This window comes from Thamnophis sirtalis, unplaced genomic scaffold (assembly GCF_051295495.1).
Source record: "Thamnophis sirtalis isolate CommonGarterSnake01/CBP01778 unplaced genomic scaffold, rThaSir2_p1.2 scaffold_15, whole genome shotgun sequence".
In the NCBI taxonomy this organism is placed as follows: Eukaryota; Metazoa; Chordata; class Lepidosauria; order Squamata; family Natricidae; genus Thamnophis; species Thamnophis sirtalis.
Window position 1 is genome coordinate 34,981,078 of NW_028261395.1, and position 22,683 is coordinate 35,003,760.

The following is a 22,683-nucleotide window of genomic DNA, read 5'->3' on the forward strand; positions in this document are numbered from 1 at the left end:
CTTTGGCCTTAATTTTTGGCCATTTTTCACCCTCTGGAGGTTTCCCTGAAGCTTCTGGAGGGCGAAAAACAACCTAACGCACAAACCGGAAGTTGGGGAACGGACTTCCAGTTTGCACGTTAGGCTGTTTTTCTACCTCCAGAGGCTTCAGGGAAACCTCCTGAAGGGTCCGGAGGGCGAAAAACAGCCCTACTAGCAACCCAGAAGTCCATTCTTGAACTTCAGGGTTGCCCTTAGGGGCGTTTTTCACTCTCCCCAGGCTCCTAGAAAGCACCTGCAGCCTGAGGTAGCGGGCTTGCCCGGTGGCGGCAGCCGCCCATCCAAGGAGATGTTGTTGAGGAAGAAGTGGGCGGCCTGCCTCTGCCGGGCAAGCCCGCTTCGCCGGCCCCGGGAGAGCCTCAGCCGCCGCCGCTGCTGCGTCCTCCTCCGCCGCCAGCATCGGCGGCCCTGCTCGGGCCCCCCGCAGGCTTCCTGCTGCCCCCCGTGGCTGTGCTGGACCCTTCCCGCAGGCTGCTGCTGCTGGGCAGCCCGCTTTGCCCCGTGCCCGCTGCCGCTGTCAGCTGGAGGAGGAGGGCTACCTTTGGAGGGAAAGAACGCCCTTCTGTCGCCGCGCTGTTGTCCCCGCGGTGATAACGCGCGGTGATGACGTCGCGACTTTAGCGACGTGATTTAATCTCCGCTATTTTGCGTAGCGCGGTTTTGTCGTGCCACGGAAAAATGGGCCCATTGCGCGCCAAAAGCGGGGGGAGGGCGAGAGTCGTGAGTGCATGCATGAGGGGGAGGGGGTTGCACACATAATTATTCCATAATTATGCCCATGCATGACCCCCATGCGCTCCCTCTGCTTTTGCCACGCGATGGGAAAAAGGTTAGCCATCATTAGCCTAGACAGTCTTGATTCCATCTCAGTGTTCTCTTCCTCTTCCTTCTAGCAACAAATTTCATTACTTCGGTAATATGAATAATTAAATATATGTATGTTGGTTCTGGAACTACCAGCCCCTTTGCATGGCAGCTTATTTATTCGGAAAAGGTTTACAGCAAAAAGTAAAGAGAAATAGAGTCTTGATTCTCTAATATTATTTTCTATTACCATAGCACCTTCACTGTCAAGGAGTCTCTTTACACAACAATATTACAGTCATAGAAAGCACTTCTCCTTTATTACTGTTTTAAAGGTAAGAAACTGTGATCGTTTTTAAGACGCCACACAGATCAATGTATGCTTGATCAGAAAGAAAAAAGTCAAAGCCAAGACATACCAAAGTATAGAGAATGAATGGTCCCTAAGATGCAAACTAAAAAAAAAAGTTGGTTTTAATAGTGGTGGTGGCTAAAGTAATTTCCTATACAGGTTTGAATGTACATATGACAGATGGGTTTACTTTGGTTTCCAGCCAGTGTTACTGAAGCCAGCACTGTGTCTTATTAAGAGATCCACTTTAGCTGCCAGACTTTATTGAACAAGAAAAATAGGGTATTTAATTGGCCTGTCAGAAATATTTTGCATCTTAATTCTACAGAATCCAGTCACTCGCTTACCCATAAAGCAGATGCCAGTTCTTAACCCAAACTACCAATAGAATAACTGAAGGATTGCTGGCCAGCAGCATAACAAAATGGGTTTTTGACAGGGTATTGTGAGATATATATATATTATAAACCTCTACAATCAACTAGCAGTTCAGAAAGATATTCCAGGCAATGTTGGAATGGTTTTCTTGGCAATCCATTAGTGCCGCTCCATGAATGAATCTGTCGTACCTGAAATGCTTGGAATAGCACCCTTCACTACTCATGAAATCTTTAGCCTTTCTATTTAAAGTTAAGGAGATTTATTCTTATCGATATCTATTTTGAAGCAAGCTCCCTTGAACAATTGGAATTCTGAATAAATATTCACTAGATCAGGAACACAAATAAATGAGTTATGAATGCAAGCACTTTGAAGGTCCATAGACAAGGGAAGAAGGCAAATGAGGTCCAGGCAGAAGAAGAACATCATGGCTTCAAAATCTAAGGGATTGAATTGGAGAAAACTCAATAGCTCTTTTTCGTGTGGCTGTTGATAAAAATAGGATTGCCAAGATGACTGCCAACGTCCAATGACGGATATGACACATGTTCTGACCTAGGCTTCCCAAGAGCATGAAGCGAACTCCTTGTCCTGACAAAAACTCCTTTTATTAATTTACTGTGAATTCTGCTCATTCACATCCAGCAAAGTGTTTCAAGGGAGGATTTACAGTCAGAGACTGTATCTGGCTGACAGGCCGATATCTGCGAAACCTGGCAAGGAGTCTCAGAGAATCACGAACCAATTAAGCAAACTAATTGTCTCCTACAAACTCCACTCCCCTTTTGCTCCTCTTTTATTTCCTCTCAGAGTTCATCGTCCACCAGTGGCCTTAGTCCCAAGTTGACCCTTATTCTTTAGCTGTTTCCTTCGTCTGGCAACTCTGCGCATGTGCACACTGGGAACAGTCTCCAGCTGTTCGTCTGCCTCACTGATGTCTGACTCCAAAGGCAGCTGATAGCTGGCATATGGCTCTAGCCCCCTCTCTGCCTCCAATACAAAACTTTCATCAGAGCCTTCCCCAGACTCCAGGACTGGCCCATGTTCCTCCCAACCTCCTCACTGTCCGAATCTGCTGCCAGCTCTGCTTGCCACACAAGAAGCAAACATTGTTATATACAGGGGGCAACCATCATTCAGTGTTGGAACTTATGGTGCTGAATTGGTGGTACTTTATTAAATTTATATGCTGCCCATCTTGCTATCAACGGTGGCTCTGGTTCCAGCTATCACGGTTTCTGCCATCACATCATTCCTGCAGTTACATGATCACAAACTGGGTACTTGACAACCTGATCTGATCCTTGCAGTGTCCTGCAGTTATGTGATAATAATTTGTGAATTGTCCCTGCCAGCTTTCCCATAAGAAAAAATTATGGGGAAGTCAGAAATCACAGTCATTTAAGGTTCTCACTTAATAACTAATAGTGAGTCATTTAACAACGATTAACTAGGGACTGGCAAAACTGCTATTGCTAAGTATCATGGTCATGAGGTTATGACCTCATTTAGTAACAGAAATTCCCAATTACCCTCATTAAGCAAGGACTATCTATACTACGTAAGCATTGGAATAGGAATAGAGATATCCAGGTTTAGTTGTCCCCATTGGCCAGGAAAATTTTGGGGTGATTTTGAGACAGTTGCCATCCACAATTTACCTTATAAGAATGTTTTGAAGACCATATTTTGCCTTTAAAAGAAAGATAAGGGATGGAAAGAGTGTTCAGCTCACATTTAACTCCAATTATGGATCAACTCACATATCAGTGCTTGGTATAGATCAGTGATGGAGAACCTTTTCCGTACCGAGTGCCCAAAAGTGCACATGAGCGCACGTGAATGCCATGTGCATAGCCAAACCCCCAAAATGCAATCCATGCACGGCCCCTCAACATATGCCCCACCCTCCCACACATGCACCCCATGCCCACGCCCACACAGCCCCCCGCACGTGCCCCATCCCTCACACAAGGGTGCATAGACCCAAAGATTAGCTGGCTGGCGGGAGGTGCATACGCATGCGCAGCGAAGCTGAATTGGGGTGACAGCTCGCAAGAGAGGGTGCTGCGTTCCACCTGTGGCACACGTGCCATAGGTTCACCATTACAGATATAGATGACATAGGAAGCAACTTTTGTAATACTTATACTTTTTCTAATTAGGTACCAAACATCAAATAAAGAATATGAAAATACTTCCTCTCTATAGCATCTACTTTATGACCTCTGAAAATTTTAAAAATTGCATTCTCTTCCCAAAGACCTAACATTTTATATAAATAAAGGACTGTCAAAATGATGGTTTTAAGATTGAACAATTAAGAATTAAATATATTTTTTCTTCCTAACATTTTTAGAAGGTATATTACTAATATGTAAATATCTTCCCTGTGATATCTTGCCTTTAGAAAAGAAAAAAAGTGGCAAACTTAAAAAAAAATTGACATGTCATTCAATAAACAAAGCTCATTGGAAGATGGTGTTTTTGAAACGTACATTTTGTGTAAAAAGTTATGCCCGTGTACAACAGAAGAAGGAAAACAGATGGAAGCTTCTCTCAAGGGTAGTATAGAATTAACAGCACTGAGTCATTTCCACAATATGTATGTTCCTTTGTTTCTCATAAGTTAAAATGTTTCAAAATTTAAAACCATATTTATTATCATTCAAAAGCACAATTAGGTTTAAATGCCTTTTTCAGAAGTGCTAGAAATTCCCAAAAAAGGATTAAGATTATTTAAATCTAAGAGCCAAGAGCTTTGAGTCAGAAACTGCTGTTCCATATAACGTTCTTGGCAGTACTTTCAGTGTCTGCTGGTTAGTCTATGCAGCTATTTCTTCCTTCTTCTTTCTTCCTTCATGCACTGAAGCAATGTTTGTTTAACTGCCTTCTGATGTAGCAGAAATTATCCACTGAGTGAAGGCTTCGTAGACCTAAATAATTTTTTCTAATGTTTATACCCACTAGAAACAGAGGTGGTATGCTCCAGTTCACACCAGTTCAGCAAACCGGTAGTGGCGGTGGCGCAAGGCTCCGCCCACCCACTCTGATGTCATCAAGAACCTTCTGTGCTCCTGCTACTAGTAATGAAGAAAATCGAATACCATTTCTGACTAAAAATATATCAGGCTTAGAGTTCCACAGATAAAGAAAGAATATTTCTCCCAGATTGTATTGAAATCAGGGGTGGGTTTCAACCAGCTCGCGGCGGTCCCTGCGAACCGGTTGGTCGGTGAACCCGGAAGTAAGTAACTTCCGGGAACGGCGACTGGCCCACCGGCCCGCCCGTGCTCCTTACCCGATTTTGACGGGTTCTGCGCTTCCACGCATGCGCAGGACGCATACAGAGCCTGCGCGATCCTCCAGGAACAGCTGGAGCATCGCACAGACGCTAGTACGCATGCGCGCACCGCGCGTGTGCACGAGGATGCTGCCGGCCCCGTTCCAACCGAACCAGTTGGAACGGGGCGAGAAACCCACCCCTGATTGAAATATACAGAAGTTGGAAACAAAACTGTCTACTAACCAACAGCCAATCACCCACAGACATGATTTGATAAGAAAGGAAGTACATTAATAGTTGGACATGCCTTGGGAATTAGAAGGAATGGAAAATAACTCTTTCTGCATGGAAGTTCTATTTTCTTGGTCACAAAAAATATCTTCTTTTAAACTTAAGTCCCTGAAGTTCTACTGAATATCAACATGATCTTTTAAACAAACACCTCTTTTCCCATTATTTCTGGTTGTAGAATAACTTTAGAAAATTCCTTTAAAAATTGTATATAAACAGTGATAAGAAAGAAAGGAAGGAAGGAAGGAAGGAAGGAAAGAAGGAGGGAGGAAGGGAGGAAGGGAGGGAGGGAGGGAGGGAGGGAGGAAAGAAAGAAAGAAAGAAAGAAAGAAAGAGTAGGAAAGAAAGAGGAAGGAAGGAAGGGAGAGAGAGAAAAAGAGAGATAGAGACAAAGATAGAAAGAAAAAGAGAGAGAAAGAGAAAGAAAGAAAGAGAGAAAGTTCCTAGCTCATGAAATGTCACATAAACTCCCACAATATTTATGTTTAGGGGAAGGGAGTTTGTGACAAAGGATCCTTTCAGATTTTTTGAATAGTAGTATTTTGAGAATAAAACTGCACACTTGATCCTTGAATGCAAGGTAAGTATTCACTTTTAAGAACAAATCATCTTCATTCCTGCATCCAGCTCTCAGTACTCAGATTTCTAAAGTGGCTTGGCCGCGCGTGACAAATTGATCTATTCTAGTACTGGTCACCAACAGCTGAGGAATCAATTATTGATGTGTCTACTAGGAAAATGTGTCCAAACACAAATGTTCATTATAGCTTTACTGTAGTGTGGTATTCATCAAACAGAACTATAAGGGTCTTTAGCTTTTAAGATGCAGCCTTACATGTTTGCTTGTTGACAAGGCACAGCAAAAACAGTAGAATTTATCTTCCAAGTAAAAATCTGGCTACATACCTGATTTAGTTCAGAGGAGGAGGAAGAAGAAGAGGAGGGAGAGGAACTATAGTGCTATTGCTATTCCTATTCCTAAGAATTACAATCAACACAACTTATCTTGGATGAAGAGTTCCAGTCACCAATGTATGTCCTTTTTTATTTTGATTTAGAAACACTTGTACCATTTTTAGCCAGAGAAAACACAAATTAAATGCCTTAAGTCCGTGATGGCAAACCTATGGCATGCAGAGTCCTCTCTGTGGGCATGCGTGCCATCGCCCCAGTTCAGCCAACTGGTCATCAGGTTTCTCACAGCGCATGCACGCAGGCCAGCTGATCGGCGAGTTTCCAGTGCTCTGCTGTGCACGGACGCACATGTGCACCTTCCAGTTTGGGCACTCTGTGACTAAAAGGTTCGCCATCACTGCCTTAACTGGAGCTGTACAAAATTGCTTCACGATATGGTGAAATAATAATAGGAGAAACCAAGGGACGAGGCAGGAAAAATACAAGTGATGGATTTCAGACTTTTAAATGTGTAAGATACACCATCACATGGCAGGTGATCAGATATGAAAATTGGGATTTATCAGGTGTAGGATAATGTTTGGTTGCAGTAAGAGTAAAAGCTCACAGGATATCTGTGAATTCTTCAGTTTGGAAAGATGGGTTTCTACTTCTAATAAAATCACAACTGCTTCCATTTTTTTTCTGAAACGCTGAGTAGCTAAGTGACCTAAATTTGAACTGAATTATGCAGTTGCTTGAATAAGACACTAGAGGGAAACAATACAATATTATTCAGTGGAACATCAGCTCCAGGTAATTTTAGAAGAACACTTATTTAGGAAGACTGGCAGTTGAGCTTCACTTCCTCTTTGTAGTCTCATCACCTCCTCTGTGTTTTGTACAACACTTTCCAGAAAATCTTCTCACAAATGGAGTTCAAAACATACCTACGGAAATTGTCACAAAGGCTCAAATATGGTACCACTAATGGTGCAATTGTATAATTTTTGGATTTAATTGTGATCTTGATTCACTCACGTGACTTACACAACTAATGCAGCAAGGGTAACTATCCAAGTAAGGTGATTTTTAAAAGCAGCAGTGTTAAGATATTTCTCATGATTACCAAATTATAATACCAATTATCATAGTTGCATTAAAACACGATGAGACATCAAATCAGAACTGCAGAAAAAACAATTACTGCCAACCTGCCTTCCATTGAGGACCTGTACACTGCACGAGTCAAAAAGAGGGCCATGAAAATATCTACAGACCCCTCTCATCCTGGACATAAATTGTTTTCAACTCCCACCCTCAAAATGACGCTATAGGGCACTGCACCCCAAGACAACTAGACACAAAAACATTTTTTTTCCTGAACGCCATCACTCTGCTAAACAAATAATTCCCTCAACGCTGTCAAACTATTCACTAAGGCTGCATTAACTATTACTATTAGTCTTCTCATCATTCCTATCACCCATCTCCTCCCACTTATGACTGCAGGACTGTAACTTTGTTGCTTGTATCCCTATGATTTATACTGATATTGATTGATTCCCGATTGCTTATTTGTGCCCTATGACTATCATTAAGTGCTGTATCTTATGGTTCTTATCGAATGTATCTTGTCTTTTTATGTACACTAAGAGCATATGCACCAAAGACAAATTCCTTGTGAGTCCAATCACTCTTGGCCAATAAAGAATTCTATTCTATTCTATTCTATGTTGTCCTAGTTTCTATTCTCTTCTATTCTATTTTCTCTTCTATTCAAATACATTATTAAAATTGTGTTTGGAATTAGAAAAGTAAGAAATAAACTAGTCTTGTCCAAATTCTCTCTCTCTCTCTCTCTCTCTCTCTCCCTCCCTCCCTCCCTCCCTCCCTCCCTCCTTCCTCAAACACACAGAATTATTTTTAAGTGGGAAAAATACTTCCGCACCTTATCACTGAAAAAATGGTTAATTTTCATTTCATAACAGGTGGACCAATTAAGGATGAGGAATCTGGAATTAATTTGTCAGAAGCACCAGCCAAGGTGTCTTAGCTTGTTACATTATGTTGCCATTTAAGGCCATTATATTTATATGACTTACTTTATTTTTCCCAATAAACCTGGCAGTTGACTATATCCATAAGAACTTGTGGTTCAAACTCATTGATGTAAAAATGCTGAGTCTGAGATTCAGCCAGTGTCTACTGTTTTCAATCTACATGCCATATTCATGAGTTCTTTACAGTAAAGTTATCTGAGACTCAAATAAACCTAATTCCATATGGAATAATGTCTGTTTTGGCTCAGGGTTTTCTCCAGTGAGAGGTGAAGTGAGCCAATTTTCCAAGCTGTATGAATATAGAACTTTGGATAGTTTTTGTGTGAAGTGGAAATGTTTTCCAGCATGTGGATTCTCTATTCAATAAAAATATAATTGATAATAAAGAGAACGGTGGCCCAGTAGAAGAGTGGTACAATAGCAGCTGTAGGAGAAGAATGGTTGGCCTGAACCTCTTCCAGATAAATTGTCAGATGCTTCAAGAATATTAAAGCTGAGTGATTGTTTGATTAATTGGAAAGCTGCCCATGAAGATGATCACCATAAATATTTCTCTACTCAAATATTTGATCAAGCTATACTGAAACCCTTGGGGAAAAAGTAACAAAACATTCCCAAACATTTTCTCATGGCTGCTTGGAATCATACCAGTTATTTTCCACAGAAGTTCAAATTTATCACACAAACTTGGTTTTTCCTCCCCCAAGTTCAAAAACAAACAACATTAAAATGCAGATTAAAGCCAGGGAAAGTTATTATACTATGGGGGATTATTTATAAGCTAAAGTACAGAACATTTCTGTAACATGTTCAGTTTTAAAATCTTAGCTTAAAGCATCTGCCAATTATAATTACCGGTTGCCTGGACATCTTAGCTGCCTGCTGGGCACTGGATTTCTGTACTCAATCAACCCTCAAAAAAACCCAGACCTTTGAATAACAAGAATTTTTTACTTTAAATAACAAGGATGCGATGGGCAGCCAGTTTTAAATCAAATTTGGTTCTGTACAAGAAATAGCAATAGCAATAGCAGTTAGACTTATATACCGCTTCATGGGGCTTTCAGCCCTCTCTAAGCGGTTTACAGAGTCAGCATATTGCCCCCAACAACAATCCGGGTCCTCATTTTACCCACCTTGGAAGGATGGAAGGCTGAGTCAACCCTGAGCCGGTGAGATTTGAACAGCCGAACTGCAGAACTGCAGTCACCCGAAGTAGCCTGCAGTGCTGCATTTAACCACTGCGCCACCATGGCTCAGTTGGTGAATCAATATAACATCTGTATTCAAATAGTAATAATCTACATAAATTGCAAAAATTGTGACATGTGCAACTCAACGCCAACTACCAAAGCAAAGTGGACGGGCTTAGAAGCCACTGATCTCCAGTCCCCTCAGGTACAAAAGAAAGTTTGAAAAGGATAAGGAATCTGTAGCTGACTTGCACTGCAGATGTCCTGCCATCAAAATATGAATCCACAGAATTTGCTATGTGAAATCCTGGAAAGCTGCTGAGAGTAATAAAAGCAGTGTGGAGCTCCACAGTCCAATCAAACCTATCTAAGATACGTTTCGTTCTTCACCCTCTTCAGCACTTTGAATTGAAAAGTTTGAACACCTTTGAAAGAAGTTTGGAAAAATCTTTTTTAAAAACTATCCAACTGAGGTGTTAAGGCTTAGAAGAGGGTTCTTAACAGACACCTGGGAGTTGACTAGTAGTAAATGTTAACACCACCATGTGAAAGTCTTGCCAGGTTGCTTTTTAGGCAGCTGGTGCTGATCTTTTCAACACATTGTTACTAACTTTAATTAATTGTTTTGTCTCCCTGCTCAGCAAATGAGTATATCAGAAGGATCAGCACAAGAATAAGAGTGGGGGAGGAGTCTTTTTTTTTTTCTGGCTGCCAGAATGGCATGAATTTTTTAAAGCACCCCAGTTGAAGAAAGACACTTTATAGCTGAGATAGGGGTGCTACATATTGCAAGGCATATATTAAAACCTACCGGGATGATAACGTGAAATATGTTTAAAGCACACGGTAAAAAACTTAACATCTTGCTTATGTTTAGCTTATATGAGGCATTAAAAGAAAAAAATTGACAAGAGGTTTTCAATTTATTAAGAATATATTATTCAATTTACTAAGTAAATTTACTAAGTAAATATTCAGTTTACTAAGAATGTAACTACTATACTTCTCTTCTTTCCTAGTACCTATCTCTCCACACTTATGACTATAACCATGTTGCTTGTTATCTTTCAATTTATATTGTTCTCATTTGTTTCTTAGTATGATTTGATAGCTTATTAGTAACCGATGACTATCAGTAAGTGTTGTATATTTTTATTCTTGATGGATGTATTTTATTCTCCTTATGTAGACTGACAGCATATGCACCAAAGACAAATTCCTTGTGTGTCCAATCACATTTGGCCAATAAAGAATTCTATTCTATTCTATTTGTCTTTTCTTCCTACTAACTGCATAGACACTTACTTCTATGTTTATCATTATTGTCAACAATTCAGAAGAATGTTCATTGCTCTCAGTCTTGAGGGAACTAACCAGGGGTGGGTTTCAACTGGTTCGCAGCGGTCCCTGCGAACCGGTTGGTCGCCGAACCCGGAAGTAAGTAACTTCCGGGAACGGCGAAGGGCGCGCCCGCCCGCGGTCCTTACCCGGTTTTGACGAGTTCTGGGCTTCCACGCATGCACAGGATGCATACAGCGCCTGCGCGATCGTCCAGGAGCAGCTGGAGCATTGCGCAGAAGCTAGTACGCATGCGTGCACCGCGCACATGCACGAGGACGCTGCCGGCCCCGTTCCAACCGAACTGGTTGGAACGGGACGAGAAACCCACTCCTGGAACTAACCTAGTCCAGTCTTTTCAAGATCACCTCAGGTTGGCCATTGCTGTCACTTCCAAAGCTGAGAGACTGATATCAATTACATTTTCATTGAACAGAGAATCCTGCTAGGTTCAAATTCCAAGTATAAGCTAAAACAATATAATTATATTTTGGACATATCCGGTCCCCATTTTTAAACCAAGCATGTATCGAGGGGTACTGAAATAGAAAAAGGCAAGCTTGGTTTTAATACTAGAGGAAGAAACAACAATAATCTGAAATATGCTGATGACACTTCTCTGAAAACACAAATAATCTGAAACTATGAAAGTCAAAGAGTACAGTGAAAAAATGGGGCTAATGTTAAATATAAGACTGAGCTAATGGCACAGGGACATGGTGGCTCAGTGGCTAAGATGCTGAGCCTGTCGATTGAAAGGTCAGCAGTTCGGCGGTTCGAATCCCTAAAACCACGTAACTGAGTGAGCTCCCATTACTTGTCCAGCTTCTGCCAACCTAGCAGTTCAAAAGCTTGTAAAAATGCAAATAGAAAAATAGGGACCATCTTTGGTGGGAAGGTAACAGCGTTCCATGCACCTTCAGCATTTAGTCATGCTAGCCACATGACCACAGAGACGTCTTCGGACAGCACTGGCTCTTCAGCTTTGAAACAGATATGAGCACCACCCCCTAGAGTTAGGAACAACTAGTACATCTGTGCAAGGTGAACCTTTACCTTAATGGCACAGGTACAGCAACCAGCCTTATAATTGATGATGATGATGATAATCTCAAAAGGGTGGGTACTAGAGTACCCACTAGGGTGGGTTCTGATTTTTAGGATGAACCATCAACAGTAAGGGAACCAGCAGGCAAGGAAGAGGCCATTAACTAGCACTCTGTAGAACAGTGGTTCCCAAACTTGGCAACTTTAAGACTTGTGGACTTCAACTCCCAGAATTCTCCAGCCAGCTCTTCTGGCTTGAGAACTCTGGGAGTTGAAGTCCACAAGTCTTAAAGTTGCCAAGTTTGGGAAACACTGCTGTAGAACAATAATAAAGGATTTGGAAAAGGTATTCAGATATTGAGATTACTTCTATACCTACAAAGATCAGGATCATACAGAGCGTAGATTTTCTTGAGATACTCTATAGAAATAAAAGCCAGGACTGAAAAAAATACTAATGCTTTTGAATTTTGATGTTGAAGAACACCCAAGAAAATGAAGAACTGGATCATATAGGGGTTATTGAATCAGAGTTCTTGCTCAAAGTACAAATGACCAGACTCAAATTATCATATTTTGAACACATTGTGCAAAAGTTCCAAGGTGCCTTGAGAAGCCCATAATGGTAGGAAAGATGGAAAGAAAGAGAAACTGGTTAACCAGTAGCAAGGATTGACTCAATTACAGCAGTGATAAAGAGCTGCAGAGCTCTATTGGGGACACATACGTAAATTGAAAGCTTGGAATTAAACATATTGTATCAATATGCAGATTCACCTACTTCTATTCTTAACTTTGAATCACTTAACCTATGCTGTATTATATACTACACTATTAGTGTCCTATGGATGTACCTAATTCCTAAATTTCCTATGTATAGTTCTGTTCTTTATTGACTCATCTTATAACAAAGCCATCAGCCCCTATTTATCCACCTTCCACTTAGTTGGATTTTGCTGCTATCTGCTACTGTTCTGAATTGTTACCTAAGCATTGGCTTTGCAATTTCTCAACCTGGGTTGGGGTGAAAAAAATGAAAGTGCCTGCCAGTTGTTGGCTGGCTAGCTGTACTGTCAGCATCTACTAGGATGGTAGGTCTGCTAAACTCTGCTTCTGGCCACTCCAATCTCTCAATTGCAAATTCTTCCTTTCCTACACCATGCAATTCTTCCTTTAACACCCACCCACACTCTGACGCTTTCAGCATTTTCCTTGTATAATTGGACACTGGGTGTTGTCTGGTGCTCTTCACATTTCCTTAAAGTCCCAGAAGAGAAAACAAAGGAAAAGAAGAACTTAAGCTGGTCACAAAAAGGCTTCCTTTTCCTCTACTCCCGTGATGGAGAACTTATGGTACGTGTGTCACAGGTGGCACGCAGAGCTCTCTCACGTGAACCATTGCCCCTGCTCAGCTCCACTGCACATGCACGCACACCTCCCACTGGCCAGCTGGCTTTCGGGTCTCTGCCATACATTTGCAGGGCACACGTGAGGGGGTCCGAGGTGCATGCGCAGGGGGCGGAGGGAGCGCGGGGAGTCAAAGGCACATGCAGGGGGCAGGAAGCGCAAGGGGTCATGTGTGCATGTGTGGGAGTTACGCACACATGAACAGGGCAGTGGGAGTGTAGGGGGGCAAGGAGCATATGTGGGCACATGCACAGAGCATGCCAAGGTACATGTTGGGCACATGCATGGGGCAGGCCACAGAAGGGGGCACATGTGTGGGGGTGAGGCGCACGGTGGTCACGCATGCATTGCATTATGGGTGCATGCGCACATGCTTTTGGCATGCAGCAACAAAAAGGTTAGCCATCTCTGTTCTACCCTATATTCTATCTATCTTACACAGGAAATAATATGGAAAAAGCAGGACCATCATTGATTTCCAAGGAGTATTTTTCATTTTTCTTTCCTTTTTTTTACTTTATGGGCTGACCTGCATGCCATCTCAATTATTGAGTGACTCTAGGCAGCTTACACAATAGACATAACTTCTGTCAGCTCTTTGACTTAGGCCAGTTCAACAAACAGACCTGGTAGGGGATTCTGGGAATGTTCTTTATTCTTATTAAAACGGAATCTTGAAAGTCTCTCGAAGTTTCTCTCTGCCTCAACTTAAAGATTCACACATTCCTTCCCCATTCCCAAGACCACATTTTTCACAAGAGATGACACCTTCAATTACACCCAGAGACCATTGATAGCTTATGGCAGCTTCCAGAACAGAATTATAATGGGCAAAGTAAGAAGCACCAATGGCATTTTGGAGCCATTTTTAAAGGGGTTTAAAGGCATGATCCTTGTATTTTTTTTAAAAAAAACAACTTGCAAAACATATCCTATCATAAAACTTTTTTTATTGTATAATGAAAAAAGAGACATTTTCTAAGATATGGTAGTCATTAATTTTTCCATATGTGGACAATTACATCAAGAATTTATCTCCATGACAAATACTTTCCATCTATGACAATTACATGAAAAGACACCAGGCTTCAATGTTAATCACTGCAAGAGTATATTGATAAACAAAGGCTGATCAAAATTTAGTCACATTTCCAAGCTAGACCACTGCACTCTCATACTTAATCAAAAAAAAATTTCAACTTTTCTAAATTAGCCTTATGAAAAAGATAATTGTACCTTTTGCCCATTATTTAACCCAATGCTTATACACATATTTCTAGTGTTCAGTTGAGTACAGTATGTGCTCTCCACTCTGTAATCTTATGACCATATCAGCAGCTTTAAGACACTCATAGAAATGCTGCATCCAGATGTGGTAAAATGCATAATCTAAGATACAATCAGGAGGTGTAAGAGGTTTTCTTTTCTGTAGCTTCACTAAATCTTTACAACTTTCTGCCAAAGTTTCATTGTTTTTAAATCGGGTTTAATTGCATGCACTTTAGATTTACATATATTTTAGTCATCTCTTTCTGTTCAATTGTAACTTGTTATATATTTTAAAATTATTATTAACTACTTTTGATGACTATGTACGAATCTGCAATATATGATAATCATCATCACTACAAAAAAACCCTACATCTAAACATCTGTCTGTCCTGCCCTTCTTTCTTTAACTAACTATGAATTTTCGTGAAAAGTTATGTTGAATGTTGAAAGTCTTAAAAATTACGGCATCAGGGTTTTTTTTTCCAATTCAATGTCTTCCTGTCCACTTGGAACTTAAATGCCCAGAATGCCTTTCACAAAGTTGGCATAAAAGAAATGAGCTTACTTTGATTATAGCCCACATTAAAATATTATATTGCTATTATCTGTACTAAAGTTTACTAAAATCTATCACTTAATAAGAGCTGAAGTGGCGCAGTGGTTAGAGTGCAGTACTGCAGGCTACTTCTGCTGACTGCTGGCTGACTGCAATTTGGCATCTGAAAACTCACCAGGTTCAAGGTTTACTCCATCCTTCCAAGGTGGGTAAAATGAGGAACCAAATTGTTGGGAGTAATATGCTGATTCTGTAAACCGCTTAAAGAAGGCTGTATAGCACTGTGAAGTGGTATATAAGTCTAAATGCTATTGCTATTATCTGTAGAAATTTAGTAAAGTTTGCTAAAATCTGTGACTTAATAATGTATTGGTTTTCAAGTTTCCTTATAGATTAATAAGTTTATCTTTGAAAATGTATTAATGACCTAAGTCCATCCAAAATTGGGCAGCACAAAAAACAAAAGTTAAAAGGAAACAAAGAATATAAATTGGTCAAAATCGAATGAACTCTTATGCAAGAATACAGATTACTCAGGTTCCTGACCACTTACAAGGCCTTGCTTTAAAAACACATTTAAAATAAAAATATTGGAGCTAAAGTGAGAATTGATTTAGGAATAAAACAGATGAAATGACATATCACTATCAAATTCCTGATATAAACTATAGCCCTCTGATGGGTATAGAGAAGCTTTGGGTTTGATTTTTTTTTTAATTCACAAATTCTTTGTGAATTAGTTGATTTGAGGCAAATTCATACAGTGTTTTTCTCACATATCATCTGTAATAATTACGGAGCTTCCTGAACTTGGCAAATTACTTACTCTAACAGCTTCTCTGCCATTCTCTCTTACACAATCGCATCACATTTTTTGTTCCTTAAGTGGATTGTGTGAATTCACCTCTTGTAAGGAAAAGGTTGGAGTATAAGAGAAGGAGCTGACACAGTACAAATTATTATAAACCTTTATTTGGGCAAAAGACAGAGTTAGCTAGAGATCATTCTTTTCTCTAGGATTCCATCAGCACTCAGATTAAGGAAGAGAGGAAAGATGGAATAATATTTTAGAGCTTTGCACCCCAAATGGTTTGTACTTACCCAAACACACAGACTGCAAGAACAAAAGAGCAAGGAAAATACTCCTGGTCGAACAAGGAGACTTCATGTTTCCTGAAAGAGAACAGAAATATTTATCATTTCAGCCCTTATTTTATGTAAAAGGACTTCTTAAAAGCCACGCATGCCATCAAATGAAATAAGATCACATCCCCAAATATAAAATAGCCAAAAACATATCTAAATGCAAAAACAAAGCCTTGAAGAAAACAGTATGTAGTTCTTTCTTAAAAGGACCATGTAAGCAGAAGAAAAATTATTCTGTTCTCCCTATTACCTGACATAGAATAAATGTATGTACATGATTTCAACTTTGTAACAATAAAATTTTTTTCCTGATATATAATATTGCTGACTTATTTGCCTCTTGCTGCACAACAGACACATGGCATGTATTACTTTTTCCTCTCTCCCCTACTTGTGACTTACACACCTATACCACATTCTGTACTGGACTATTGTTAAGGAAAACAATCCTTTCTCATTCCTTACCCAATTTTTGATTGGGTGATTTACCACCTTGCTCTGCTAATTGGCCCTAACCCTACCAGGTCATTGTTACAAGATTCCACTAGAATGTGGGATAAATTAATTGTTTGTTGAAAAGTATAATAATTCCAGAGTTCCATAATGAGTTACAGACAGCCACAAAACAGGCAAGGCATAGAATGAACACCACCAGCAGCAAATATTAAGAGATCTGAACTAATACAGTTGTGAATAATGAATACTATAATTAAAATTGCAGCTGTGGAACAGATCATATTAGCCTGCCTTTCAGCCTAGGTACTGCACTGAAGCTGTGCTTCTTATATGTACTTAGTGATCACAGATTGGTAGCAGAAATTCCGCCATATAAATCTTGCTGGATAGCCCAAGGCCTGGAGTATATGGCTTATGTTGGCTGTGCATCCTAACAAGGACTTACTCATCTGTTTTGTTTTTGACAGAGCTATCTCCCCTCAAATAGGAGTACACCATGTTCTTCTGCCCTAGATGCTAAGTAAAATTATACTGAGGTGCTTCATTAGATCCAATCAGTATTCCAATATAAACAGGTTTGCCACTTTTCCATCTATCTTCAGCCATGCAAAAATTTGTGCTTGGCAAGCTCTAAATATATATATATATAACCTTTCAAAGCAGAATTAGGACAGAGTGCCATGGTGACTTCGTCTTTGTAGAGGAGAACCACGTTCATGGTGGCAAAAGCATTTCATAAAGTAAGATGCATCTCGCAAAAGTTTATGTCTGACTGATTCCATGATTTAGGAAGGATCATTGTCCTGACTGTCAGCTGTCCTCAGGTTACTGATCCTGAAGGATTCAGGGACACAGATGTACTTAGAAGACAAGTTCATGAAACAACAGAAACTATTTTCCACCATTTGTTCGTAATATTTTCTCTTTTCTATCAAATATAACTATGGTTCACACACCACTATCTCTGTTGCCTTAAAATTAGATTATTGAAAAGTTTCCTATACTGGATTCTTTAAAAACTAAATGGAACATCCAATTTAAGCAAAAGTGATACTATGTCTATCCTCTTTTCCCAAAAATAAGACCTCTCCGAATAATAAACCCAGTTGGGCTTTTGAGTGCATGCGCTAAAATAAGCCCTCCGCCAAAGATAAGCTCTCCCTGAAAATATTGCTACACAGCAGCAGCCAAATTGCCACCTCCTGCACCTCAAAAATAATAAGCTCCCCAAAAATAAGGCCAAGTGCTTACTTTGGAGGGCCAAAAGAAAATAAGACCCTGTCTTATTTTCAGGGAAACATGTTAATTGTTGTGCTATTGTTTAGCATTTGTTTCCCACTATATTGTTCTAGCTGTGAATCACTGACAAAACAGTTTATTTTTAATACACCTGTTTTCGCCTCTTCTTCAGGCTCTCTGTGGCAAATCAAGGATGCTGCCTCATCATAATCATTTGTCCCATAAGGTTCTTGAACAAAATGTATAGACTTATTTTCAGCACATACATAACACTATTTCTGTGGATTCTGGATACTCACTGAGGTTCAAGGTCGAAAAGTTTCGAAAGTACCATAGGCATTATTTTAGTGGATTGATTCTCAGCGCTTAAGGGAAGATGGAAGAGTTTTCATAAAAAAAAAATACACTGACTTGGTTATCATTTTTTATATATTTTGTTTTTAGATGTTTCTTGAATAGTAATATATGGCTGAATTTCTGGGTAGGATGAATTATGATTCTAAATAAAAGAGACATTGATTTTCAAATTCAAGATATCACAAGAATGTCAAAGTATAAAGAAGGGACAATAGCACTTTAAAGGGAATTTAAACTGCCTAAAGGAAAACATTATTTCTTTTCAGTAGAGCTTCTACCAAAAAAGAGGGGGGGGGAATCTCAGTGGACTATTTCTAGTAGAAGAACTTTATTTTAACTTGTTCTTACACCCTGAGCACAGCTGTGATATGCTAGGAACTATATTAACATGCAAGCCAACAAAAGCATTTTACTATGCCTCAGGGAAAACTGCAGACATGGATTATTTGAGCGTGCATTTATAGATACTGGAGGAGGGAAGGGAGAACAGAATGAAATATGGCTGCAGAGTGATTTCACTTGTGCCTAGGTTGCTTCCTTAGAATTAAGAGCAAGAAAACTTGAGGTTTCTTCATATGGTCAATTGACCATACTTCATACTATCAATTGACAGTAAAGTCACAGGACTATGCTGGGTAGGTACTGTAGCTATTTCAGATCATGTTCCAACAACATTACCACTGCAACGTGAAGATTATCCTTGCACTGTGTGATCTACTGCCAGTGAAAATTTCATGTTCTCCAAAGGCACTGCAAATATAAGGTTCCATCTACCATATGAAAATCTGAATGGTGAAAAAGCAGAGAGCTCATGACTTATTTATTCAGAATCCCAAAATATTGCACATTATGCATTTTGGCAATTCTTCTAGTTTTCTACTCTAGCTACACTGAGTTTTACAAGAACAAAAGACAGGGGGTAAAAATATCTCGCTAGAATCTGGCATGTCTAGGAAATAACCAAGGAACCAGGAAGTTTCAACTGAAAGTTAGGTTAAAGACAACCATAGATAATCATACGATCAATCAAGTCATATGAATTTATTTACTGGCAAAATATTCATTCCCATTGCAAAAATGCCCATACCCAAAATCTAGGATTTTGCACAGCACTTCAGATGAGCCGCATCTGCCAAACAATGAAACTATCCTTAAAATCACAGAACTTAGGGCAGAGTTTGATGTTGTATTCTAGAAGCATCTGGGATGTTTCACCGACCAAGTTATTTACTTTGGAAAACAAGTCAGAATGAGATCATACAGTTACTGGCAACAAAAGTCAAAGAGAAGATTGCTGCATTTCTGAACTCAACAAGACATTATGCTGTTATTCGGGACCATGTATCTGTCGCAAGCCAAATGGAAAAAATGACTTTAATGGTTCATTTTCTAACAGCAAATGAAGTGGAAATATCAGAGCAATGGAGATCTCCAGAGAGCATTTTCTCAAATGCCTTTACACGGACGATATTCCAGAACATGGTATGATGAATGTGCTTCTTAAAATGCTAGAAGATAAAGAAATTACAAAACACGAGTGTCAAGACCACCACAGCATTGTCCACTTGAAAGGAAAGGACAGATAAGTGCAAACACAAATATGAGAGTTAGGTTTTCATACATACAGTATGTATATATATATTTCTTGTTCCCTTAACTTAGTGGAGGCTGCCTGCTGAGCTTTTAAAATGTAACTCAATGTGTCCATCTGCATTGATGCATTAATAGAAAACATTGAAGCAACTTCTGAGGCATGATGGGAAAATCGAGTGGGCACAATTAAGCTACCAGGCACCAATTCAGAAGCCAGATAATGCCCAATTGCCAGGTTAGAGAATGCTTTCACTGTTGATGGGAGAAAAATGATTTTAAAAATTGGCTCAGCAGAAATACCCTTAACTTCACATTTCTACGTAGTTTAGCTCAAGAACATACACGGTCAGACAGCTCAAGAAAAACAGCAGCTCGGGTGCTGTATAATATTTTAAAATTCTTCCTTCAATCTGAGGAAGATCTCCAACAACAACGCAGGACACCGAGATCAGTTTTGATAAATGCATGCCAGAAATTCAGATGATAAACTGAAAGATATAATTCAGTCATATCAACTGCAAAGACTATTCTAAATAGAAGTAGGATGAACACCTTCTGTTGAACTGTGTGTATTGCTCTGTGGGTTCCTTTGATATTCCTGTAATAGCTGCCAGTAGTGAAGACTGAAATGAATAAAAATAGATAAATACACATGAAAACCTAGTTGGCTTTCCTGCCATTTCAGTGGTCTATGGACCTTCAGATCTTTACAAAAAGAAGACACAGAATGCGCCTACCTGGATTATTCACATACATTAAAATGCTAGTTTTGGGGAGTGGTGCGGTGACCTAGAGGTGGTACTCTCACCTCATAATCAGGAGACCACGGGTTCGATCCTGGGTAGAGGCAGATATTTTTCTCTCCGGGCACAATGAGAATATATCTGCTGAACAAATCTCCACATTGGCATCAGGAAGGACATCCAGCCAGTAAACAATTTGCTAGCTCCATTCAGTTGCCCAGATTCTACCCCACAATGGATTATGGGGTTGTTAAACGATGATGATGATTATTAAAATGTTGGTCTTTTCTGTGCATCTAGGAAAAGTGACATTTGCTATTTGTTTAAAATAAAGCAGTGAAAATAAAATGTTGTGGGCATAGAACAAACAATAAGATCTTTCTTTTCAGCTGCCCTTGCAAAGCTAGTACATGACAAACTGAGCTATGACTACTTTTAGGATTTCAGCTGGGACGCAATAACTGAGCATACATCAATTTCCTTTTTAAAATGTTGTCAACCTCTTTAAATATGAACATTTACCTACTTATCTAAGAAGTCCTGTGCTACAGCAGTGCAGACTTCAGTCCATCGTGCTATTTTTATTTTCATTCCACCTCTGCGTTCATACTTTTCAGCGTGCTAAAATTCTACCTCAAGGCTTCTTTTTAATATTCTAGTTTTCTATGCAAAGACTGTGGAAAAGTTTTCGACGCTGGGATAAATGGGAGGGGGAAAAAAGAAGGTGGACACACTCAGTTATAGTGATGATGAATGCACTGTTACACTGTTGGAAGTTAAAACCCACTCCTTTCTTAGAGAAGTGAAATATTTCGGGATACACTAGAAAGGCAGAATATTTCCCCTAAAAAGAGAAGCTCAGAGAGGCCAAAACTCAGCCGCCCCTACCTTTGTCAATGGGCCATTAAGGCCTGAGCCAGTCTATTCTATATAACAAAGATAACCTTCAGGCAGAGCCATTTCATTGCCACCACATTTCAACCAAACTTAGCACACAGACAATCTACAAAGCTAGCTATGACATCTGACAGTAACCAATCAGGATACACTTCCTGTCCCCCAGGAAGTTCAAAGCCCAGGAGAGGGTATAAAACTAAGGGACTCTCGGCCTTTTTTTCTTCACCCAACATCTTGAAGAATGTGATCCCTTTTCTGCTCAGGAACTCAAGCCATATGATTCTGTTCAGGAACTCGAACCATGTGATCCCGTCCACCATTAAACCATCTTTCCAAACAGCCTCCATGTTTCCACTGTCTTTTTCCCCATTTGGAACTGAACCCAGATGGGCATTTCTTCCAACAACACAAACAGATCATCAGGAGGGGGGCTGGGGGGGGGAATGAATGCAGTCGCTAACAGTTGACATTGACTTGATAAGCATAATAAAAAAAGTAAAAGAAAACTCAAAAGCCCAAGTATCTGTAGTTTAAAATAGAACAATTCAGGGAGGACTTAGCCTCAGGAACCCATTTATTCAATTTATCTCCTCGTTACTTCTGGGAATACTCGTTCTGCCTAAACACTTGTGTCTGCTTTTAGTTGTTGTTGCTTTTTTAAATCCTTTTTTTAAAAAAATGCCAACCCAGCAGCACATTTTTCTAACACTCTAAATACTAACAAGACAAGTGTCTCTTCAGTGTAACAGGAGCTTCTTAAAGGAGAGGTCATCTCGCTAAAGACTTGACTAGACAAGTTGAGCAAAAGCATTTTTTTTTGTATAAAAGCGTTTTTAAAATACTACTGTTAGAAAAAAAACACAAATGTGTGGACTCATTCAAAGAGACTGCTGACTTTATCTTTGAAACAAAAATATCTGAGACACACAAACCTGAAGCCATGGTTACCAACTGCAAGGAAACACTCTGTTATCATGGTGTGTGTGTATGTGTGTGTGTGTGTGTTACTTCTCAACTGAATACTAAAACACCCTTAGGATCAGATATAATAGAGATCTATTTACTAAGGTGTTCAATTACATCTGTCTGAAGCCCTTACTTTATTCTCTTTCTACATTCAACAGTCTGCTTCCAAATGCCAGTCTCTCTATTACATATAATAAATACCTTGCCTTAAAATTATAGATGCCTATAAAATAAATTTGTTTTTACATAGGTTGGGTTTAGTAGTAGCTGGCAATTTGGTAACCAATTGATTATATTCCTAAATTATTTGGCTGAACTCTACCAAGTTGTAAAATAAGGTTAAGTTAAAGATAAAGGTTCCCT